At 39.0% G+C, this 26,003-nt stretch overlaps 1 pseudogene; it reads right to left on the reverse strand.

Annotated features, from left to right (window-relative positions):
- Positions 1-26,003, reverse strand: part of LOC149190559 (ruBisCO large subunit-binding protein subunit beta, chloroplastic-like) — a 76,591-nt pseudogene that overhangs the window by 16,565 nt on the left and 34,023 nt on the right.

Genomic DNA, 26,003 nt, shown 5'->3' on the forward strand with positions numbered 1-26,003 from the left:
AAAATAAAATTTATGGGATGACAAACAAACCTCTACCTCCCACAAACTTAAATTAAATTGTGTTGACACTGGTAGCCTGAAGGGATCACTACGCAACAATTGTGTAGTAATGACGTAATACCGATGTAGCACAACTTTTGAATTTTTTTGCAATCTTCTCTCCAAGCTGTGACTAACCTCTCCAAACTGTGAATAGCCTCTCAAAACCCTACACGAAAAACCAAGATATTGGATTGCGATCAGAAATGATGAAAATGGCGATCTCCTCAGGCAATTTGAAATTGATAATTATTCACTAATGACATGATATTTGGTTGACACTCCACCTGAAGGGTAATCATGCTAGATCATGGGAGCATAGGAGAATTTGGTAATTAGATTTTCACATCATGGGATAAGGTTGTGTATGGGCTACATGGGTGATGTTTACTCATCATGTTCAATGATGTTTTAACAAAGGGGGAATTTAGGCCTAGGATAACATAAGGAATATTATATGGATGGGAAATAATATGAAAAGGAATAATGGGATAAGGAGATAGGATAGCTAATGGGGAAATTATTGAAGGGAATAAGGGATATTTGAAGTGGGACAAAAGTATAACACTTAAAAACCATGCTACCTTTAGCAACATCCCCTTAACTATAATTCAATTTGAAATGAAACCTTTAACATAATTTCACTTTTACAATATTCCTCATGACCCAAAATTCTGCAACAATGACTCCCAAAGACTCGACACCACTTCACATTACTAACCAAGAGCTTTGAAGACCAATTCATGGTGACTTTCCAGGCAATGATCATTCAAACTCATGACAATAAAAATGTTTGTGAATTTGACCTATTCCATGATAACAAAATTATGGATTCGAAGACATTCAACTACTTATAAACAAATTGAATCTAAAAATGAGGCAATTCATTTTGGTCTCTCAAGAGACAATAATACTTGTATTCTATATTTTCTTTATAGAGACAATTTTTTAAGACAATAATTTGAGACACCTGCTTAAAGAAAATATTTAAGACAATTTCCAATTTCTTTTTTTTTCTCATGCAAAGATAATTTACTTTCAAGAATAAATAGCTATGACTAAATATATATTGTCTCTATAGAGATAGTATGTCTTAAATCACAATTATTGTATTTATAGAGACAATATGTCTTTAATCCTAGTTATTGTCTCTCTAGAGACAATAAAAAAATCTCCTTAGAAACAAAATATAGAATATGAATCTTTTTGTTTCTTCAGTGATTAATTCATGTTAGGGCATGATCAAATCGAACCACCAACCTCTTGGTTGCAAATAAGTTTCTCTTCCATTGAGATATCACCCTTTAGAGAAATGTGTTGAATGAATTCAACTCAAAGTAAACCATTTGAGTTGAATAAATCCATCTTCAAATGAAATATTGAAACTACAACCTAGGCCTTTTTCAGAATCAAACATCAACAAATCTAGTGGAAGAGTCTGAAGTGAAAATTCCATCAAAGGTGATTAATATTCTTCTAAGTGGTGAAGGTCATTTTCTTCAAAACTTAATGGTCTATGGTTGCTAACATTTGATATTCAGATGGATGGTAGATAGATATCAGGTCTCAAATTCAACTCTAAGCAGTGACCTAATTTTCATAGGTTAGTGTTTCAATAGTGTCAAATCTTATCCCAATTGTATGCATTAACATGGATATGCAATATCTAAGCTTGACCATGAAGTTGTCACTGATTGTTTTTGTTTTAAAGTTTTGAAAATGCATGTTACAATACCTATACATATTTCAAACCGGTACAGATACAGGTAAAAGAGGCAAGGGGGAGTGGGTTGTCTTAAACCCCAAGCAAAACTGTGAACTTAATTATGCTCAAGGGTTAGGCATATCCACAAAAGAACAAATCTGAAGCCCTGGCTATGTATCAAGATTTTCTTATCCTTGAAGAAAATGTTTTCTTATGAAATTTTTTCTTTTTTGACTTGATAAATGATTCAACAATTTATTTCTTTAGGCCTGGCAAAGGGCTAAGACAAAAGTTCCCCTTATCACTGCTACTCTTCCTCACTATGGTTGAAGGTTTGAGTAGGCCTTTATTGGAGGCAAAGATAAGATATTCATTCAAGGGTATTAAGATTGGAGGTTCCTTATTATCATAAAAATCCATATTGTGAAGTCCCTCTAATTGATTAGTTGTCCTCAGTATACCATGAAAAAAAGGTCAAGTGAAAGAATCACACAAGGTTTTAAGAATTCAAAGATCAAAATCTTTACACTGACATGAAGGCGAAACCTAGATTGCCAACTCCCTCTAGTTGATCCACTCATACCAATATTCTCTGCAAAAAAGGTCAAGTGAAATAATTATACAAGCCTTTAAGGAAAACACTAAATAAGTGAATTGATGCAATTTAAGCTACTTGCACAGTAATAATCAATGAGTAGTGCACACTGCATATAAGGTTGTTTCGATGAATTTTTAAAATTGTGCACATAAATGGAATTAGACACGACTATTTCTCATGAGGCCATATATAATTCAAAACCCATTGTAGCTTGCAATGAAGTTGATTTGATGCTATGGAAAGAATAGGTATCATTACCACTCTTACCACTTACTCCGCACTCATACTTGGGCCCCACAATGAACACATTTGTGTTGACTGCAATGTTGAACAAGCTTATGAGCTATTTAATAAAACAAGGAAACCCTGGAGGAGTTTTTAGAAGTAGTGACTCTGCCAACCAGGGTCTCCCAAGGAATGGAGGTTACCAAGGAAATTGATGTTATGACAACTTTGTCAGAAGCAACAGAATGCATGTAGAATGTTCCTAGACATAGGGACGAACAATGGAAGTAATCCCATAAGAACGATCAACATTACCACAATCAAGTACAACGCTACTTAACCTGAGCATGTCATATAATTATTTGAATCTTATTATTATAATGAATCCATTTAAATTATTATTGAAATATAAGAATATCACTCATATTGTCATATGTCTATGACATGGATGGAATGATGAATCTGTCCAGAGAATATAGATGGTGAGAATTGGCTTGAGTTTCAAAATTGGAAAGAGAACCCTCAAGGCCTAAACTCTTCTTAACGACATTACATGGGAAGGGTTAAACATCTTGAGGGACTGAGTTTACAAAAAAGGGATTTTTCCTAGTGTTGTGGATTATTGTGAAATTGGGACATGATTGATATTACTAGAAAAGTACACTAAGGACAATGTTATTGTAAGGGGACATGAATATAATAACAGAACCCTAAAGATGATGCATGCATTAATGCTTCAAGTGTACAAGGAGGAACTAGTTCCCATTCACAAGATGGTCAGATACCAAGCATGCAACATAGTAAGGATGGTAAAGCCAAAATAGAAAATGTGTAAGTAAGTTGCAACAATAGTTCATACAAACTCTTGGGAAGAAGGGATTCAATCATCCAGCCATCAAGGTAGTCATTTCATGCACGAATTGAGGTTGGGTATGATGGAGACCAAAAGATGGCCTAATTGGAGAACCTTGAGACACTACAATCAAAGTCAAAGCTTAGGGATATTGGGTTGGTTTTTGTTATGGTTGTTCCTATTCACAATTCTCCCATTATAATATACACTTCTTTGAATATTGACACACCTTGATTCCAATTCTAAATTAAGAAAGAGTGGCTATCAAAAAAATGTGTAAACCATAAAGAATGGTTATTGGAAAATGCTGTGAGCCAAGGAAAATTTAGTTACAGTTGGAAATACCTAGTTCCCGGTAATGGAAATTCCTTGGCCAGTTCGCAATGGAGATTTGGAGATAAGAGGGATAGCCCAACAACCTAATTGATTGTGTTGGATTTCTATGACTGGAATACACTACAATATGAATTCCTTGTCTGAAATTTTTGGAAAATAAACAGAGTGAGAAATACTAGAGCCATAGCCAGCAAATTCTCCCTTTTTGCTTCATTTCCTTACAGAAAAGTGGCATCTAGACAAGGTGGTTCCTATGGCTAGGAGGGAAACCACTCCTATGAAATTAGTATATATGCTTCACAGATAAATAATTTGGTTGTCACTATTCATATGTTGATAACTGATATATGTGGAACTACCATGTTTAAAAAATATGTGCTTATTTGGGAAATATAAGCCTAAAATTTGGCATATATTGATAAATATGATCCAATATGTTTGGAAGATGTTTTCTTGAAAGTTTTAAGGCATATCCAATTTCCTATGTGGGATGCAGATGGCATAATTATGCCTCCGTTATGAAAAGAAAGCATCAACTATGCCAAGTGTATGCATAATTGCTTCATGAGCACCAAAAGGATGCTAGACCAATGGAGAATTATATGGTTCTCCTGTATTAGAATCCAACAATTGATACTCGATGTAATCAATAGATCATATGAACTACTCGAATGGTTAACTGCATACAAGGGTAAGGAATGTATTTGGCATAGGAAATCAGAAATTGCCTCAAATATTTTTATCAAATTTTTCTCTTGAAATGTTGGACGAATGTTGTGTATGGTTGGCTGAAATTATTTTCCAGAACTTGCATACTAGATATTGAAGAAAATTGTCAAAGAAAAGATAAAATTTTTGGAAACATTTGCTTGAACTTTTCTTAGGAATATTATGTTTGAGTGATTTAACTTGTTACCTTTTAATCACCATCAAGTCTTGCTACTAGTTGAGCCAAGTCTATGGTCAAGAGATTGCTAATCCTTCCAATATCCATGCTACATGAATATAAAACTCTAAGTTTCATCATAGATTTTCTTCAAATAAGACTTTTTTAGCTGATCTTGTACTCTTCTGAACTAGATCTTCAATTTCCTTTCAACACTCAATTGAATCCAATCATCGTCCATGTCAAGTTGTTATGCTTTGCCAAATACTGCTTCATATGTTTGGGGATTATGTACTCTTTCCACAACTCTTTCTCTCCCATTCAATCCAGCAATGACCAATTTCTATTAAATCATTTTAATGCATTGGTATTTGACTAAGTAAATATGTAAATCTACTATCATAATCAAGCACACATCTTGTTGATTGTTGTTGAATTTATTTGAATTTTTGTGGAGCTATATGATGCCCCACTGTGTAATGGAATGTGCATCGGAGTTGGTTATTCACCTCACTCTTGGATAAATTTTGTAGACTATGTCTATGGTTCATGAAACAATCCAAAGCTCCAACTCTCAAAGGCACTCCAAATTTTTCTAATTGTCTATATTCATCATCTACTAATCGATCTCTCTGAATTGTATCACATATAAGCTAATGTTGGAATCTGTTTAACCATCTGTCATAGACTCAAAGAGAAATGGCTGAATTGGATGCAATTTAACCATGCTAAACTTTACCTGGATAACAACCACTCCACCAGAAATCTTGGTAATTCTTTCACTCAGTTTTTATTTTTTGTATTCTTGTTATGCAACCTACAAAGAAAGTGAGAATGATATCATTGGTGAAAACCTTTTATAAAATAGGTTGATAGGGAAGTTAACTATCAAGTCAAACATATTCTGATATTAAGCAACATTAAGTTATTTAAATTTATTTTTTTGTAATTATTGTTTCATGTTCCTTCAGAGGCACATATGTTCAAATTATAAACCATGCATCAAAATTGTTGCTTTCTACACTCTTGTCTTGACAACCCACAAGTCAAATTTGAGATTAATACCATCATCATGAATGATATTAATGAGGATATCCCTCCCCACAAGGTGATGGCCACTTTACAATATATGGTGGCTATATAGAGAAAACAAGACAATAATTTCAAGCCTCCATTTGGATAAAGCAACCTATTTTTAAGCTATAGAGAAATAGAAAACCTCAATCAAGCTTTAATTTGAGATACACTTTTCTTAACAACTTCCTGAGTGCTCCCATCACCAACTATCATTGTTGAATCCTTGGTAAGTACCACCTTGGAAGTAGTACCCAGAACCTTACTTCTAACTTTATCCAAGGGAAAATCCAACTTCATCCCTGATAACAGTGCCTGCACAAAGAAAGAATAAACAAAACAATATCTACATAAGATATTAGAAACCTATGAATATAGATAGGGTGGAGAGGTTTTATTCTCAATACCTCTCACTTAGTGAGAATTTATCATATTAACATGAAAAATTGAACTTGTAGAGAAAACCCATTACCAAATAAATATTGTTTCCACAAAAAATGATATAAGACTACTTATATACACACCGATATTTTTACTTAAGATCTTAGTTCATGTAAGTCCTTAATGTAGATAAACTTGAAAAATACCTCCAGTCAATATAGTAATGTCATCCAAATATTAGCTTTCTTTCTCTCTAAATCCAAGAGCTTTCAAAGTGCCAACCTTCAATGCAGCATGAAGCTTGTTCACAACAATAGTAGCCAAGGCTTCTTGTTTAATGTCCTCAGCAATTATCAGGATAGGATACCTCCCACAGATGGCATCTTCCAATATTGTGATGAAGTCTCTTGTAGTTGTGATCTTTTTGTCAACCAATAATAACTTCAAATTACAAGAAAATATAAATATGCAAGTTCATTTCTAAATTCCTGATCAGTGAATTTTAAAAATCAAGCGCAAATAAATATAAATTTAGCAACCCTCTTCCCATGCTTAGTAGTGGTCATATTTCTTTCTAATTATTATTCTAAATCCAATATCTTACAAATTCAAAAAACAACAGAAGGTTCATAAGGTACAAATTTTAAATTTCCGTACTAAACCAACACCAACCCAAATTAAACTAGGAGGATGTTGTTGAAAATAACAACAAGAAATGCTAAATATAGAATTGCTAAAAATAGCACTGCCATAAATAGCATTTCGACATACCTTCCTATTTTAGTTAGACCCTGAACTAAAATAGAGAAGTAAAATTCGAATTTTGATCTTAGCAGCTATTTGTAAAATAATTAATTAATTCATCTTGAGTTAATTAGTTGTAGAAAATCAAACACGAAGTCTATGTGAGTACATGCAACAATTATCCCATTAATTGAGGAATTTATCCCTTAGTTATAGAGATAAGGATGAGTTGTAATTTGAGTTGTAATTAGTTAGCTCAGTTAACTGAGTTAAGTCCAGTTTGATTAGTTCAAATAGTTTGTTGAACTAATTGTGAGTTCAGTTAGTTAATGCATGCATGCATGTAACTGCTGCACTTCAGATAATTGAATATTCTCTCATAAATAACTCATGCATGTCAGTTCAGACAGAGACCCAGTTGAGATCAGACGATGGAATAGTGTACTATCAGTTGCAGGAATATTACATGGAGGATATCTCTTGCATGCAGAAGGAATTCATTCTTTAGAGATTGCATATTTACTTTTGGGTTTGGTGAGTGTGTGATGAGGCCAATTCACATAGGTGGTAGCATTGGACCCCAAGGAAAACTGTACAAGGAAATAGGAGGCTTGGAGGGCTGAGGGAAGGCATATCTTGTGTCTATTCAGTCTATGAGCTGTATTTGTTCGATTGCAAAGAGAGAAGGATAGACTGTGAGATGATTCTTTGTGTAATCTAAACATATTTCCACTTGTATGATAATACAGAGATTGAGGTTTTTAGCTGAGGCTTTCCCCAGAGTATTCTTCTATGTTCATGTCTGATTGATTTCTCTTCATCTATTATATGTGTTCTATTTGATCTTGCTCATATTCGATTAAGCTTCCGCAAGTTTGTTGTAGAAGTAGATCATGTATTTTGCTTTAGTATATTACATAATCTGTTAATCTACAGTGGGAATTTCTACATGGTATCAAAGAAAAGGTGATCAAAGCGAAGAACAGTATACAAAGAAGGGAGAAGTTCGAAGTTTCAATTCCTGATTATAGAAATCGAGTTCTTATCACATCTCAATTTCACCAATGGCGCTCAATGGTTTAAGACTCGAGTATGCCCTTGATGGAAGCTCGAATTAAATAGCCTGGAAGGATCACATGGAAGCAGTATTAGAGGACAACAGTCTAAAGGACTTCGTTGATCAAGACGTCCCCAAGCCGGTAGCAGCTAATGCTACAGAATTAGCAGAATGGAAGAAATGTGTGGCTAGAGCAAGGAGAATCCTCCTGGAGGGAGTTCGAGACCACATTATCTTGAGCCTCCATGGGAAGGAGACACCATTTTTGATGTGGAAAACATTGAAAGATCTATATCAGAACAACAACAATCAAAGGAAGCTGGTGCTAAAAGACAAGCTTTGGAAAATCAAGTGTGAAAAGGGTGACACAATCTCTACATATCTGAACAAGCTCACCACCTGTAGGGATGAGCTTGGAAATGTAGGGATCATGACAGCCGATGATGACATGGTGAGTCTTGCACTCCTCGGTCTTCCTAAGAGCTGGCATAGCTACCAAGACTCGGTTAATGGAAGATAAAAACTACCAAATTGGGAACGACGTTGGTTAGATCTGATGCAGGAGGAGATAAGAAGAAGCACCGGAGATGGATCCTCATCAAAGCAAGATGATGAGGAAAATCTAGACTTAGCAAGTAAGGAAAGGAAAGGGAAAGGGAAGGCATCCCATCCCAAATCCAGTTCTTTCCATGGTGGGAAGAAGTTTGACAAATCAAAAGTGCGATTCTTTCATTGTCATGAAGTGGGCCATTATGCTATGAATTGTTCATATAAGAAATCCAAGAAGGGATCCTTGAAGGGATCTGATTGTGAGGCACTGGCCTCATACTTTGAGTTGGATTCCTCTCTTATCGCATGCATGGTTTCATCCATGGTGGGATGTGTGTGGTACCTGGATAGTGGAGCTTCATTCCACATGTCAGGTGACAAGAATCTTTTCAGTACCTTGGAGGAGAAGGATCTCTAGATGCGGATCGAGATGGGCGATGATGGCAAGTATGGTGTTTCAGGTGAAGGTACGGTTGTGTTTCAGAGGGAGAATGGAGCTCCTCTCACCTTGACTGATGTAAAGTACGTACCAGGTCTGAAAAAGAATCTTGTGTCCGTTGCTATGCTAGAAGATAAATGCTATGATTTATTCTTTAGTAAAGGAAAGGTATTCATGAGGCATATCGGCAATGGACAGACCAAGCGAATTAGGATTCGATTAAAGAATCTCTACAAGCTGGAGGTAGATGACTGTGCTGCATTGAGTTCCAAAGCTGAGATGGTGCAGAGCCAAGATGTTGGCGAGCTATGGCATAGAAGATTGGGCCACTTGAACCATGGAGCCCTGAAAATCATGCAACAGATTTCTACCGGACTTCCCAAGGGAAAACTGGAGTAGACAGGTACATGCAAAGGTTGTACCTTGGGTAAGTATGTGAAATCTTACATTCTAGATTGAGACAGTAGAGCTGGAGAAATCCTAGAGCGAGTTCACTCAGATGTTTGTGGACCATTCTCTACAGCCTCCACCGCTAAATAAACGTACTATGTTATTTTTATTGATGATTTTTCTCATAGATGCTGGATCTACTTTATGCAAAAGAAGGATCAGATCTTCTTGAGGTTTTGTGAGTTTAAAGCCTTGGCAAAGAAAGAATCTGGAAAGAAAATAAAAGCCTTGCATAGCGACAATGGTGGAGAGTATGTCTCCCAACATTTTAAGGACTTCTGCGCTGCAGAAGGAATTAAACGGGAGTTAATGGTACCCCATACAACACAATAGAATGAGATGGCTGAAAGGAAGAATAGATCGATTGTGGGAGCAACTCGAGTGATGTTGCATGACCAAATCCTACCACTACATTTGTGGGCTGAGGCATGCAATACAACATTATACTTGCAGAACAAAAGCTCGCACCGTATACTAGGAATGAAGACACCTATAGAGGCACTTTCCACGAAGTGACCAGATGTTAGTCACTTCTGAATCTTTGGATCATCAGTTTACTGTCATGTGACCAAAGATGCTCGGAAGAAGCTAGATCCAACAGTTGAGTTGGGAATACTTGTGGGGTACATTGATACACCCCACAACTATCAGGTGTACCTGCCTACCAATCAGAGGACAGTAGTACGTAGGGATCTGATGTTCGACGAGCAGAAATCCATGCGAGTATCACTTGAGAGGGAGCTCAAGTTGCATGAAGAGGAGGAGCTTTCAGTTCCTAAGGAGGAGGAGCCTCAGATTGATGTGGAGCATCCACATGTAGAGGATCTGGGAGTGGAGACATCCACTAATGCTGAGACTTCCAGAGATTGGCGGAAATGCTCAAGGGAAGCTAACAGCATGATGCTGGATGCATAGGAGAATGTGGGATAGCCATATTCTCAGCACAGATAGAAGAGGTCGCCCGAGCAGTACACTGGGTACATGGCCTTGGTTGGGGAGTGTGTAGAGTCTGAACCTTCTTCATTCGAGGAGGAAGTGCAGCAACCAGTCCGGGTTGATGCAATGGTAGAGGAGTATGACTCTATCATTCAGAAAAGTGTGTGGGATGTTGTCCCAAGACCTCAAGACAAGTCATTGGTGAGTTCCAGATGGCTTTACAAGGTAAAGCAGGCAACTGATGCCAGTGTTGAGAAACATAAGGCAAGGTTTGTTGCCCGTGGTTTCTCACAGGTTGAGGGGATCAACTACGATGAGACCTTTGCTCCTGTAACAAGGTACTCATCTATCAGATCAATGTTGGCACTATCAGCTCATATCGGTTGGAAGATCCATCAGATGGACGTGAAGACAACATTCCTCAATGGGAAGATTGAGGAGGAGGTGTACATTGAGCAGCCATAAGGTTTCGAGACCTTCGATCATGAGTCGCATGTGTGCCAACTCAAGAGAGCTTTGTATGGGCTGAAGCAATCACCCCATGCTTGGTACACCATGATCGAGAGTTATTTCATCGGGTTGGGCTTCACCAAGAATGAAGCAGATGCAAACCTGTACCACATCATGGTAGAAGGTAAGCCATTGATCATTGTTCCTTATGTGGATGATCTGATTTTGAGACGTTATGATTAGTTAATCAAGTCTTGCAAGGAAGAGATTGTGTTGGCTTATTGGGGCCTGACCCAGGTTCAAAAATGTTTTAGCCAAACAAATCCTGAAACTACCGGCCCTTTCAGCAATAGTCCGCGGAGTGCGCACTAAGGTCTCACCTGAGGTAGTATGGGAGGGTGCTGGAACCAGGTTTCCGCACCCTAGGGATGTCTTGATGAGGTTTGGAAAGGTTGCGAAATGGTCTTTTGCACTTGTACTGCTTCGCACAACTATCCGACCTTCGCGTAGCCCTAGTACCGAGTGCAAAGAGGTGTTGTGCGGATCCCTTATCCTTAGTATGTTTTTATTATATATCTGACTTAATTTAGTAGTTTTACCAATCATTCAATATTTGTAACTAGTGCATGCAAAAAAAAAACCTTGAAGAGATGCATAAAATCATAACAAAAGAATAACCACACAAATCTACGAGCAGATGCACAATATTTCAGAAACACTTATCTTTTATTAATCTTCTATTCCAGTACAATCCAATTCCACCCTGTGCACTCAGCTGCAGGGGTCCACGCACACAGCTGCAGACTTTACCAGGCCTCTGCACACACAACTGCAGAGCCTATTCTAATACTACAACTCTCGACCTTGACTTACAAACTTAGAGTGAATATCTCATTCAGAAACCCATACTTTTCAACATCAGAAAAAGATAACTTCTATAGTTAGAGCCTCACTCTATTTATACATTCCCATGGTCTGCAGACCATGGGTAGGCCGACACATTCTATATTAGATTACAATATTTTAGGGAAGACTACCCTTTGACTTGACTCATTACAACTCATGCTCCGCACACTTCGCGGAGCCTTTACAATACCAATACCCAAAATTGTGGGCTTTAAGCCCCAAAATCATTACGCGGGGGATCCGCTACCCAACAGGCCCCCAACACAATCATCGTGACTCATCCCAAGTCACTCGTTGGTGCGGTGAGATGTGCTACCAAGGCTTCGCGGTCCACCATCCGTGTGAGTGACAAACTACGATCTGTTGCTCCATCCTTGCCTCCTGCAATGCTTCTTCAAACTCCTGCTCCATTGCCCCTACTAATTCTCTTAACTGGTGATGCTCATTCTTCTCTACTAGGTTAACACAAAGTGAACCCTCATAGGATTTTAGCTCTAGTTGAGATGTCAAAGGTGTGAACTTTTTGTGCAAGAGCAGCAATCTTGCTATCTCCAGTCCACTATACTCAATGTCTGTTGAAGCTTGTGTTGCATTTTTGCAAGAGAGATGTTGTTGTCCGTGAGGTCCTAATCTTCAAGTTTCATCGCGGGCATGTGGCCTAGGGATGCACTTTTCAACGAAATTCTATATTTTGTCCCAAGATTCACCATCTTGCCCTTATCTTTCATAGATCGCTTACCAGACCATAGGTTTTGCGGTGACATCCGGACCGGTCCTGCTATCTGTCTGGGAATTTGTGGTACATCTCCCACCACTGGCATTGGGCTCAGTGTGGTGGCCTTGGCTGTCAACATTATGCTGTCCCGAAGGTCCTATGTCTCTTTTGGCAATGTCGCAACCACTGGGCTTACTCTCAAAGCATCGAAGTTGGACGGGTCCATATCTATCGGATAGCGTAATAACTTAAGTCTCAAGATGCCATGGTTTGTTCAATGGATGACCAGCTATGATTTATAGGCCTGTTGATATTCAAATTTGACCATTCCCTCCTTTTCTGGCTCATTAATGCGATACTGGCGGTAGATCGTTTCAAATCCAGTTCTGACTCCGTGTTGTCTTAATTTGACCATATTGTCATGAACAGTTACCTCAACAATCACTTCCCAGCCTGTCTGCGTAGCAGCGCAGTCCCTTATGCATGACTGCAATTCCTGTGATAGTCTCACCCTACGTAGAACCCTGTTTCCACGCAGCTTTCCTGTAGACTCATTTATAGTCCCGCGCCTTCTTTCAACTCCTTGGAGCGCTGACACTGTGCTTCGATCAGTTAGTCAGACAACTGGCCCACTCATGTAGGGCTTCAGGTGACTACCATTTACTCTTCCTGGGAAGGGATCTCCATTGAGCTTGCCGAGCTCAACCACGCCTCTATATATGATCTCTTTTACCACATATGGTCCCAACCAATGAATTCGGAGTTTTCTAGGGAATTTTTCGAACTTGCTATCATATAGCAATAATAAATCGTTTACTTTGAATGTGCACAACTTGATATGGTGATTGTGCCAAGCTTTCTCGCGTTGTTTCTGTACCTGCTAATGGAATCCCGCCAGAAACAGTTCTTCCTCAAGTTCTTCCAGTTGCGTGAGCCTCTCTTCCAAGGCTTCGCGGTCTGCCATGCCTATCATCACTACTATCCACAAACTGGGTACAATGTATTCCATTGGCATGACAGATTTTGTGCCGCAGACTAACCTGAAAGGTGTCTGACCCATTAATTTCTTGCATGTGGCTTTGTATGCCCATAACACGGCAGGTATGTGCAAATCTCAATTGTTTCAGTGCACATTACATAGTTTGGTCAATGCAGCCTCTAGAATCTTATTGAATGCTTCTACTGTCACATTCGCTTGTGGATGGTATGATGTACTTTGCTGATGATACACCTGGAATTGCTTCATGAGTGCGTTGATAGTTTCATTTAGGAAGTGCGTTCCGCAGTCACTCATTAGAATTTTCGGGCATCCAAACCATGTCAACACGTTATCAAACAAAAATTTCGTAGTTGTAGCAGCCGTGCAGTCCTTAACCGGCTGTGCTTTCACCCATCGAGTCAAGTACTCTGTCGCGGTGATGATAAAGCACGCACCCATCTTCCCTTGAGGTTTGATGGGCCCCCAAAGTCTATTGCCCATTTTTTTGAATGGCTGCAACTTCATCTTTGGATTGAGTTGCATCTCATCCCTTCGCAATGGTTTGCCAGTCCGTTGACATACGTCACAGGACCAACAGTACGCTTTCGAATCTTGATGTAGGGTTGGCCACCACAGTCTATCGCGAAGAATCTTTTGTGTTGTCGCCCATCCCACATAATGTCTTCCTACAACCCCCCCATGTGCTTCTGCAAGGATCTATCCTCGTTCAAATTCAAGTACATATCTTCGTAATATCTCTTAGTTTCCCATCTTGTAGAGGTGCCCCGCGATAACAGAAAAATCCACCGCGCGTACCACTAATTCTTTCTTCTGTTGGACTGAATATCCCTACAGCACGGTCCCTGTGGTTAAGAAATGCATTATATCTTTGAAGTGGTTGTCCATGACATGCATTGCATAGAGTTGTGCATCTAGTAGTCCTTCCTCCAAATTTGTTGGCTCCTCACCGTTGTCAATTCGTGATAGGTAATCTGGTCCTGCATTTAAGCATCCCAACTTTACGATGACCTTGAATTCATACTCTTGAAATAGTAATAGCCATCTACACATGCACCTCCACAACACATGTTTGTTCACCAGGTATTTCAACGCGGAATGATCGATACACATGTGGAAGTTCTGAGCAAGTAGATAGTGGCAGTGTTTCTGGAGTGCGTATACCATCGCCAATCCCTTCCTTGTGCTCAGTAGTAGAGTAGTTATTTTTGGATTTGGACAACTGTTGACTTGCGAACATGATCGGGTGATCAATGCCTTCCACCCCTTCCTGCGTGAGTATAGCTCCCAGCGCAATACACAATGCATCAACATGTACATGAAATTCAATATCCCATTTTGGGAAAACCAAAATGGGAGCGGATGCCATTTTTTCTTTGATAACCTCCAGACTTTTCTTACAATCATCATTCCAGCAATATGTAGTGTCCTTTCTCTACAACTGTTCCATTGGTTCCGTGATTTGTGCATAACTCTTAATAAACTTTCGATAGTAGCTAGTGTGCCCCAACATGGTGCGAAGTTGTTTGACACTTCGCGGTGCTTCCAGATTGAGAATGACAACAATCTTCGCAGGGTTCACCAGCAGGCCTTGTTTGTAGACCACATGGCCGAGCAAATTTCTAAAGGGGACGAGGAAGGTGCACTTCATTAGATTCAACACAATCTGGTGTCGTCGACAAGTATCTAGCATCAACCGTAAGCTCACTATATGTTTTTTAACTAACACAAATACAGTCCAATCATCGAAATAAACCTCCAAAAACTTGTGGATGAATTCCTTGAACACAGCCACCACTATGCGCGAAAATCTCGCTAGTGCATTCTTCAGCCAAAAGGGCATAATAGTGTACTGAAAACAACCCCATTCGGTAGTGAAGGTTGTCTTGCTCCTGTCTTCTGGTGCGATCTTGATCTAATGGTACCCTGAGAACCCTTTCGTGAATGAGTAAGCTTCCTGTCCGCCAACATTCTCCAATACTTCATCTGTAAATGGTGTCGGGAATGGATCATGAACACAGGTGTCATTAAGCTTCCTAAGGTCCACGCAGATTTGAATTTTGCCCTTCTATTTTTCTCTCTTGCACTATCATAGGACTCACCCAGTCAGATTCTTCCACTGGTTCAATAATTCCTGCTGCAAGAATTTTGTCCAACTCTTCGTGGACCTTTTCCTTATACTTTGGATTTAAACAGTAAGGACACTGCTTAACTGGCTTTGCGTCCGGTTTCAGAGTAATCTTCATCATCCCTAAGTCACCAAGGATCCATTTCAACTCCGTGATTTTGGTCGAGAACAAGTCTTGATATTCGCGAAGTAACTTGACGACCTTATCCACCATGGCATCATCCCAGTAGTCCCCAAGCATTGAATACTTCGGCTTTGCATGTGTACCAATGTTTACATGCTTTATTTTCAGTGTTGCAGTGATGTCGGGGTCCTCGGTTGATAGTCCTTGAACCTCGTGACTCCCTTCAGTTTCTAGAATATTAATATTTTTTGGGTCATCATCATCATCCTCCACTTATATGTTGTAACATTTTAGGGCATGGCTTAACTGAGGTGACCATACTGGTTGAACTATTTCCCATGGTTCCTATGGTATTTCGAAAATGGCGACTTTCACATCTTGCAGCATATCGTCAACAGTATCCACCCATGGGTCTTCAAATGAGAATGTTAACAAAAATCCCTCGTGCAAGACATCCCATTTGCTCGTACCATGTCGGAGTTCTATCTCGGTATACCAGTTTCTTGGGATGACATCCAGGGCATGATAGAATAAGTGTACCCATTCAGGCTGAGGTTCTTCTCCATAGGCCTTGGTCCATTTTGTGAGGTGCGTGCGCAGGTCATCGTGTCCATCATATTTCTCAATTATTCATAGTTCCGGTTTCCCAAACCGTATCCACATCATCCTCTACAATGCCAGTTTTCAAAGTTTCCTTGACTTTTTCCCCACCAACACGCAGGTGTCACATGCAGCACCCACTTTAATGCATCGAACCTCTAGTGCTCTGGTACTGCACTCTCAAACTTGTTCAAGAATTCATCCACCACTGTCAATCCATCATATGTTGGTAGATCTCAAGCCTGGGCTGTTATGCAACACAGTGATTTAGTCATCATATTACAATTTAGCGTCGTCACTTCGCTCAACTAATTGTGCCAGCGTTCATCTTCTTCGTCTGAATCCGAAGGGCAGGACCCTACGTGCTCCCACGAGACCCTTCCATCTGCAGTCAGATTTAGCCAATCCTGGTCTCGCGCGGTTATCTTGTAGATACAATCCAGCTCCTCATCGCTTCCATCGTTGTGCACGGGTTCAGTGTAGCGCTCTCCTTCAGCTGGATCCAGCGGAACTACTACGCGTAGGGACTTTTTCTCGAATATCATCTTCCGTTTTTTTAGGTTGATGACTCCATTCATATCTATGGCCCAGTCTATTCCTAGCAATGTGGGGTAAGGGTTACTGTCATCCACAATCTCTATTACCTCAAAGTTTGTCTGCATGCTCGCACCTTCGATATCCACTGTTACCCCTTGCAATCTCCCCATGGGAAAAATATCTTTTTGGTTCGCCATCCGTAATTGAATAAGAGACCACTGTAATGCGGGCCTGCCCATGTGTTCCCATGTCTATTTTGGTAACACATTCGTGTCCAAACCCAAGTCTAAGATTACGTGATCCATTTCATACTCGCCAATCTGTGCTGTCAATCTCATTTCCCTCCTGGTACGTAGTGCATGCTTTCCCAGTTTCTGGACTACATACGCTTCACCCGATCTTGCACACCTAGCGATTAGCTCTTATAGTCCTTTAACTACCTTATTGTCATGAAGCAGTTTCATGCATGTCTCTAAAAAGGTAGTTAGCATAGAAGGATCTAGTCCTGTCTCTAGTTGATCCTTAAAGCCTGAAGTAGAGGCCTCCGCGAAGCTCTTCTTAGCTTCAATAAATGTTTCCTTTGCGTGTTCCAAGTCAAAATTAGGTTCCTTTGTAGGAGCCTTACAAACCCAGGTATCTTCCTCAGGCTGCTTCCCCTTATCTTTCCCTGTGGTCGCACCACTTCTGAGCATCATGTTCACGTTGGGGTCTTCTTCACGCAATTCGGACCTCATCATTTGGATATTTTGAGTTGGAGTAGGCTGTAGTACCCATTTTTTGCACATTTGTGCAATCAAAATTGGACAATCTACCATCTCATGATCAAACTGCTCACAGTACAGACAATATATTCTTGTTGGGTTGGTAAAATTGCAAGCATAGTGCCCAGGTCCTTCGCAATTGTAATAGATTAGCTGTCTGCGGCCCCTTTCGGGCCCCATTCCTCCTCATCCTTGACCTCACCCTTGAAATCCACCCCGCACTATTGCTGCCATTGGATCGAGGCCTCACGTTTATGTCTACATTCGATAAGCTGTGGTCCTATCCATCATTAGCTCATAACTTTGACATGTCCGCTCATCGTGGCCCACTGATATACATAAATTATAATACAATTGCTGCTGAGTCTATGTATACTTCTCCAACGGGTGACAGTTGTCCGTCATGTGCTTTCCTCCCACCCGACAGATCACGCACCAGAGCATGGGTGTCACACTCATCCCTGCTTGTGCCTCCAGTCTCAATGGCATCGGTCCCCCTCCTACCAAATAGTTCGCAAATACTGGACAGTGATCCTTATCATGGCCCTGGCCTTTACATTTTATACACCACACTTCTTCACGTGCCTCTGGCCGTGGTGCCCTATCCTGCTTCAAAATCTACATCTCCAAGCATAGGTTCTGTAGTTGCATGTGGATCTGTTGGACTCCCTATCCTAAATCTTATATCGGTGTTTCATGCAACCTCATCACCATTTCCAATGCTTCTGCATGGGTCGAAAGCTTCTGCTGTGACAACGCCATTCTCAGGTGCGGTGTCAAAGGCGCCACAAACCATGCATGGTGCAACGCATCCGTTAGCCTTATATTAGCCTCATGGATCATACTCTTCAGTCTCTAATCCAGATCCCAGGGGTTCTCTCCTGGAAGCATCACGATCTCCTTAAATCTGATCATTGACTGCGTCTCTGATTTCAGCCAGCTAAATTCTCTGTTCAACGTAATCTGAATCTTCGATATTCCTGCATTTGGGTGATCCTTCGAGTGCATGATATACCATGTCAACGCACAATCCTACAACATGCTTACCAAGGTAGCCTTCTTAAAGTTATCATCTGTAACCCATTGTGCTTCCCACACTGCCCTTACCACGAACCAGAACTGATCCGGGTCCTCATTTCCTACTCCTCTGAATATGAGTAGCTTAATCGCGCTTGCCATACTGAACTGTTGGTTTGGTAGAGGTTGTGTAGGCGAAGATGGAGGTGAAGGAGGTGAAGCGAGTGGTGGCATAAGTGGAGAGAGTAACTACGGAATCGCTATCCGATCAAACTAACTGCACTCCTCAGAGACACCCGAGTGCACTCTTCCTCGCTTGCTCGCGGAGGTGAAATTAAAGGACTGCTTCCTAGCCTTTCGATACCTTTGTAGACCTTTCCACTTCACGTCGTTCCAATCATTAATGTAATCATTCTTCAATTTCCTTCTTCGTAGGGTTCCAGTGTTCTAACATCAGACATCCCTTAGGCAGATCCCAGACCTAGCAACAAAACCATTTGTTGGATTATTGGGTCCTGACCCAGGTTCAGAAATGTTTTAGCCAAACAAATCCTAAAACTACCGACCCTTTTGGCAACAGTCTGTGGAGCGCGGACTGAGGTCTCACCCAAGGTAGTATGGGAGGGTGCTAGAACCAGGTTTCCGTAGCCTAGGGATGTCTTGATGAGGTCTCGAAAGGTTGCAAACCGATCTTTCACACTTGTACTACTTTGCGCAGCTATCTGACCTTCACGTAGCCCTATTACTGAGCGCGAAGAGGCACTGTCTAGATCCCTTATCCTTAGTATGTTTTTATTATAGATCTGACTTAATTCACTAGTTTTACCAATCATTAAATATTTGTAACTAGTGCGCACAAACATAAACCTTAAAGAGATGCATAAAATCATAACAGAAGAATAACCACACAAATCTACTAGAAGATGCACAATATTTCAAAAACACTTATCTTTTATTAATCTTTTGTTCCAGTACAATCCAATTCCACCCTGCACACTCAGCTGCAGGGGTCCGCGCACACAGCTGTGGACTCTACCAGGCCTCTGCGCACACAGCTGTAGAGCCTATTCTACTACTACGACTCTCGACTCAGACTTACAAACTTAGAGCAAATATCTCATTCAGAAACACATACTTTTCGACATCAGAAAAAGATACCTTCTACACTTAGAGCCTTGCTCTATTTATACATTCCCATGGTCCATAGACCATGGGTAGGCTGACATATTCTATATTAGATTACAATATTTTAGGGCGGACTACCCTTTGACTTGACACATTACAACTCATGCTCTGCGCACTTCATAGAGCCTTTACAATACCAATACCCAAATTTGTGGGCTTTAAGCCCCAAAACTGTTATGCAAGGGATCCACTACCCAACACCTTGCAAGAGAGTTTGAGATGAAAGACATGGGTATTATGCACTACTTTCTAGGCATGGAGGTGTGGTAGAAAGATGGGAAGTAGTTGTGTCTCAAGGCAAGTATGCCAATTAGATACTCATGCACTTTCACATGGAGAAGTGCAAGCCCATGCAGACTCCTCTGGCTGGGAACTAGAGGAAGGAGGATGCTACTTTAGGTGACGTAGTAGCTGCTACTGTTTAGGGGCAACTTGTGGGTTCACTTATGTATCTAGTGAACACACGACCAGACTTATGCTTTGCGGTGAACCAGCTGAGTCAAGATATGGTTCAGCCTACCAAGCTGTTTTGGAAGACAGCGAAGCATGTTCTTTGATACCTTAGAGGCACATCTCAGTTTGGATTGTGGTATAGATGGATAGAGGGAGTGAAGCTTCAGGGCTTCGCAGATGTGGATTGGGCAAGGAGTCCATCAGATCTGAAGAGAACTTCTTGAGGAATCTTCAACCTTGGTTCAACTGCAGTTTCCTAGTACAACAGGAAAGAGAGGTTAGTTGCACTTAGCTCAGTAGAGGCTGAATACATGGCTGCTAGTTAGGCTGCATGTGAGGCCATTTGGATGCAGAAGATTCTAGTGGGATTGTTTGGTCAAAGGATGGATCCAACTGTCATCTATTGCGATAATCAGAGTTTTATCAAACTCTCTGAGAATCCAGTTTTTCATGACAGGTCCAATCACATTGATATCCAGTATCTCCATCTTCAAGATTGTGTGGTCAAGAGGATCATGTTGTTCCTGTATGTTTCAAGCGAGGAATAGGATGCAAATATTTTGACTAAGGCATTGTCAAAATGCAAGTTCGAGTTCCACAGAGACATGAATGGGGTTACTGATAATCCCTTTCTTGTTGAGAGGGAGTGTTGAAAATAGTAACAAGAAATGCTAAATATATAAGTGCTAAAAATATCACTGCCATAAATAGAATTTTGGGATACCTTCCTATTTTAGTTAGTCCCTGTACTAAAATAGAGAAGTAAAATTCGAATTTTGATCTTAGTAGTTGTTTGTAAAATAATTAACTAAGTCATCTTGAGTTAATTAGTTGTAGAAAATCAAACATGAAGTCTATGTGAGGACATGCAACAGTTATCCCATTAATTGAGGAACTTATCCCTTAGTTAAAGAGACAAGGATGAGTTGTAATTTGAGTTGTAATTAGTTACTCAGTTAACTAAGTTAAGTCTAGTTAGATTAGTTCAAGTAGTTTGTTGAACTAATTGTGAGTTCAGCTAGTTAATGCATGCATGCATGTAATTGCTGCACTTCAGATAACTGAATATTCTCTCATAAATAACTCATGCATGTCAGTTTAGACAGAGACCCAGTTGAGATCAAATGATGGGATAGTGTACTATCAGTTGCAAGAATATTCCATGGAGGATATCTCTTGCATGTAGAAGGAATTCATTCCTTGGAGATTGCGCAGTTAATTTTGGGTTTGGTGAGTGTGTGATGAGGCCAATTCACACAGGTGGCAGCATTGGACCCTAAGGAAAATTGCCCAAGGAAATAGAAGGCTTGGAGGGTTGAGGGAAGGCATATCTTGTGTCTATTCAGTTTGTGAGCTATATTTGTTCGATTGCAGAGAGAGCAGGATAGCTTGTGAGCTGATTCTTTGTGTAATCTGAACATCTTTCCACTTGTATGATAATACAGAGATCGAGGCTTTTAGCTGAGGCTTTCCCCAGAGTATTCTTCTGTGTTCATGTGTGATTGATTTATCTTCATCTGTTATATGTGTTCTATTTGATCTTGCTCATATTAGATTAAGCTTACGCAAGTTTGTTGTAGAAGTAGGTCGTGTATTTTTCTTTAGTATATTGCATAATTTGTTGATCTACAGTGGGAATTTCTACAGATGTGCCATGAATATATGATTGGTGAAGGTAATTGGGAAACAATTCCACAACTCATATGAGAGTTTATTCTAAAAAATGTTACACATGATTTCTATGCATTCTCTTTTCATTACAAGGAGCTATAACAAATAGAAACAAAATGAAAAAAAAACAAGAATTTTTTAATTCACATCAATTACCTTGCAATTTTCATACTCCATGGACATCTTTTCATTGTATGTAACAAAGTATGGAGAAATATATCCACTATCAAATTGCATTCCATCAACGACATACATATTTGCTTTCTACACTTTTCCCCTCTTCAAGTGTCACAACACCTTTCCATCCAACTTTACTTATAGCCTCTACTATCATGTTTCTTATTTCATAATTATTCCTGACATTTATTTTAGAAACATCTGCTAATTCACTATCTTCAACCTAGAGAACTATTTGGATTACATGGTCTTAAGTTTTAGCATGTACACTCCCTTACAGATAAAATATGTCCTAGATGTTTCACAAGTAAATCCTCAACATTCTACCTTGGAGTCTTCAAGAAAATATAGTTGAGAGTTTTGGATCAACTATTCCCCTAATGAAAGTGCACCTCAATCGTACACTAAGTCAAGAAGCAACAAGAACAGAAAGAGAAAACTGGTTGAAATTGTGAGCATTAACCTCCTTTGAAAAAAATTTCAGTTAAGAAACAAGGGCCTTTACTATCTTGTCAATGCCTCTAGTAATGTGAATAGGATTTTCTCCAGCTGCAACAAATGGAACAGTTAATGATTCAAATTATTATTCACAAATCTTAAAAATACCAACAATCTTTATCTGTTGGGTTTTTCTGAACTAGCTCATACCAATTGACAAGAAAATCACAATATCATCTTCAAAAAGGTTGTTTTTTGAATCAAATACTATCTTGACCCTACTAATGCATTGAAAACTCGGAAAATAAATAAATAAACAACAACCACAATAAGGACCTATAAAAATGAATAAATACTTAAGCTAATAATAAGGACAAATAAATTACCTTTACACCTTCAACTATTAAACCAAGGATAATTTTAACAGATGTGGTAGTTCAATCACCAACTTGGCCAAAATATTTTCAACTCAGTCCTCTAATTCAACCCGTCAAAAGCAGGGTGCAACATTGAAATGCATTAACTAGACTAGTAATAATAATTTACCTTGACTCATCAACATCTGGCACACAAGCCTTTATTTTCAACTGTTTAAAGCTTGATTCATTACTCTACTATGGCTATTCCATAGACCAGGTAGATCATCAAAAGATAAATATGTTGTCTATGAACTATGAGAATTTTTCTTCCCAGTTATAAGATAATAAGACATTTAGGCATGAAAAACTAACATAGAATATAAAAAATTTACAGACCACATCTACAACTTACATTCTTAGCTATTGTGACACCATCATTAACAATCTTCAAAGAACCATAACTTCTCTCCAAAACAAAATTTTCTCCCTTTGGTCCAAGGGTGACTCCGATAAGATCAACAATATTGTTGACACCTGCCTGCAAGACAATTTGAAAATATTATTAGTAGATGCATAATAAAATGCTAGAATATATGTCATACAAAAACTACATACAAACAACACATTAACATGAAATGTATATGGAAAAAGAAAGATATACCACAGTAAAGTTTTATGTGAAAAGAACCTCCCTTTAGATGGACATTTTTTCTATGACCTGCAATTTTTTTATTGCTGACCCATCTTGGTTGTAGTACAACTCCTTTTCCATAACTCCTGGATTGATTACCTTCTCTCCACTACATAATTTCATGGTATTCCTTCTTGTTAAGCAATTAAAGGAGATGGGTGAAAAAGAAACAAAAGAAGACAACTGCCTGGCATTTTTGTCAGATATTGCACCCAACTTCCTCTCCTTTCCAATCTTACCTAGGGAGGTAGAAGTGAAAACTGTTGTTATACTACTTATCGCATAGGCCATCTTCCCTTATTTTGAATAGATAATTGCAATATCTTCATATTAGCTATTATTTCACAAACATGAATTCCAACGTAACAAAAATCACTTGTAACTAACACACTAAATAGCTATTAAGGCTTGTGGAAACATTTGTAGCATCACAACAGACACAATTGGCTTGTCCTGCTACAATATTCCTTGTTATGGAGAAATGAATTCAATAATGTTTGACCCTCTGAACATTTCCATATCACATATCTAATCTTATCCTTTGATGTTGCCATCTCACAAATCTAATCTTATCCTTTGTCATTGTGGTGGTAAGTTTTTTTTTTCAAATTTAACGTTCTTTAGGAAAGGATGATATTGCAATTTCACACTCCATTGTTATTGTAAACTAAAATCTCATTTTTTCAATTCCAATGTTGTTTAAAAAATAGAAATAAAAAACCAAAACCTTAACCAATTAAGGTACACCATATGAGAAACCAAAATATATCCTATACAAATTTGGTTCTTCTCTGGAACTAAAAATATTCCATATTAGAAAAGATGAGCAAATCCAAAAGAAAAACAAAATATGAACTTTACCAAAGGGGATGGTGGCATAAGGATTTTATCCTTTCAGAAAAAATCCATAGAAAGTGATTAGATTAGAACTTCGAATAGGTCCACAGCTCAGGTAACACTGCTGTCCAGATTAGCACGGGCATGATACATACAACTTTCATGAATCCGTTTTTGTATCTATTGTGTTGTAGCGCATCACATGTGGATACAACTACAATAGTTGTAATCTCAAATTATAAATAACAACTAAAACAATGTCATCTTCAGCACAATATAGAACAACTTATAAAGAATAGCACACTGAATGATTAAGAAGACATGCCACAGGTACCAAGCATGTTTTGAACTTGCCATCTAGAAAAGCAACCTTAATTTTATTTGAGTACCAAAGCTAACAAGCCCAGAGAAACTGGTTCCATATATCAAACTCTAGAGAAAATATTTCTGGATTACTTGCAAATGATGTGGAGCATAGGGTTTCATATTGTGTATGTAGATGTTGTAACTCAGAGAAAAATGAGGTAAAAATTGAGAAATTGGTAGGCAATCAAATTGAAAGGTCTTCAAAATATGAGATTTCTTCAAAATCTCCTATTTCTTATCCTTGAACTAGCAAGGAAAAAATATGTCACTTTCATAACTAGAATACTCTGGGATAACTTCTTTTACTGTATAATTTCTTCCAGCAGAAGTGTACCTCCAAAGAAGTGAGTGCATCAATGTTGAAACTCAGTCCAATCAAAAAGCATGCAAAGACTCAGAGCTAATACTTTCTAAATTGGACCCCTCCCTACCAAACTAAAATATGGAAAATTACACTTTGACAACATTTTATAGCTATTCATAGTAGTACCTGTGTGAAATGATTTTGGGAGTGCAGCAAAATATGGCATAAATTTTGGGTGCACATTGTGATGCTACCTCATGCTTCATGGAAGTGTAATGGTTTCTGAATCAAGTCCATCAATATTCTCGAGCGCTTGTCTCTCAGAGAACATGTTATAAAAGTGAAAGATCTAGCCATGAGTAGCACAAAATCTAAAAATAGTTGGGTTTGAAATCAATTTTGAATTCTATGAAAATGTTCTCAATAACACCATTCTTCTCATCAAACTTGATATAGTCTGAATGAGAAACGATATGCAAAATATTAAGGTAGAAAAATTCTGGCACTAATGAAAAAACCTTCACAAAAATGAAATAATTACTTAATTTCAAAGAAATTGTCCCTCTTCTCTGGAATTTGATTGGGATCCATGTCCTGTGATCACGTCTACAATAGGACTACCAAGTCTCATTTGATCTGGTATATAAAATTCCTAACAGAGCCAACAGAGCCTTGATTCACTGGTGAGATTGATGAAGTGTTTAGCTATCTACGAGCATTCCATTTGAGCGGGGTAGAGCACAGTGAGAATGGAATGTGAAAAAGGGATGTGGCCAAGTGCAAGCCCCATGCGAAATTAGTGGAATAGATAGTCCTCGGACCTAGAATATAAACCAAAGGAAGTCTATGTTATGCATTGAAGCCCCTTAGGGTGTGTTTCTGGAAGCACTTCAAATAGAGGAAAAAAAGAAAAATCTTGATTCCTAAGATATTTCCCTACCTATTAAATAGTAGAGATTTGATCAAGGAAATTGCATTAAATGCAAGAGTGCAAGAGGAAGAACTTACAAAAAAA

This window comes from Pinus tabuliformis, chromosome 3_1 (genome assembly GCF_031772625.1).
Source record: "Pinus tabuliformis cultivar Carrire ecotype Pingquan chromosome 3_1, CPIR1, whole genome shotgun sequence".
Classification (NCBI taxonomy): Eukaryota; Viridiplantae; Streptophyta; class Pinopsida; order Pinales; family Pinaceae; genus Pinus; species Pinus tabuliformis.